Source organism: Camelina sativa, chromosome 14 (assembly GCF_000633955.1).
Source record: "Camelina sativa cultivar DH55 chromosome 14, Cs, whole genome shotgun sequence".
Taxonomy (NCBI): Eukaryota; Viridiplantae; Streptophyta; class Magnoliopsida; order Brassicales; family Brassicaceae; genus Camelina; species Camelina sativa.
The window spans coordinates 24,725,194-24,725,990 of record NC_025698.1 but is presented as its reverse complement, the minus strand read 5'-3'; positions in this window follow the sequence as shown (position 1 = coordinate 24,725,990).

Below are 797 nucleotides of genomic sequence, written 5' to 3'. Positions count from 1 at the left end.
TGAGAACGCACGGTGGTGGTTGAACTCTGCAACACCTCTTCTTCATTATCCCAAACCTCTTCCTTAATTTCCTTGGAGAAGAACTTCTCATTGTACCTTGGAGTTTCTTGATTTGCCCACTCATCTCCTTCACCATAGCTGTTAACTCTTTCACTGAATCCCTAAGAATCTGAGTATTTTGGAGTTCATACAAACAGTTAAGCGCGGGAGGACTTGACTCTTGCGGTTGGTGAGGTTTAGGAAGCAGGTCTTGACGCTTAGGGAGGGTAACGACTGCACTCGAGTTGGAGAATGGTCGAGTGAAACTTTGAGTTTTCTCTTTGGTTACCAAAACCTCAGTTCTGCCTCATTCACACTCTCAAAGATGTCAAACCCAGCTTTATGATCTTTCTCTTCAATCACGAAGGTTTGCCCATCAATAGTTGGTTTCTGCTTAGAATCATTGACATCAATGACTGAGATCAATCATCCCTTTCTTGACATCAATGACTGCTCCAGCTGTAGCTAAGAAAGGTCTTCCCAGGATTAGTGGATCTTTAGGCTCTTCATCCATTCCCAGCACCACAAAATCAGTAGGAATCTCAACTTGTCCAATTTTGATGGGCAAGTTCTCTAGTAGACCATGATGCAATCTAGTATTCCTATCAGCCAATATTAAGCGGAGGTTGCATGACTTGTATTTGTTGAATCCTAGCATCTGAGCTACAGAGAGTGGCATGAGGCTTACTGAAGCACCAAGGTCACATAGGCACTTTTTGAAGGTCAATGGACCTAGAGAACAAGGCAAGGTGAAAGAA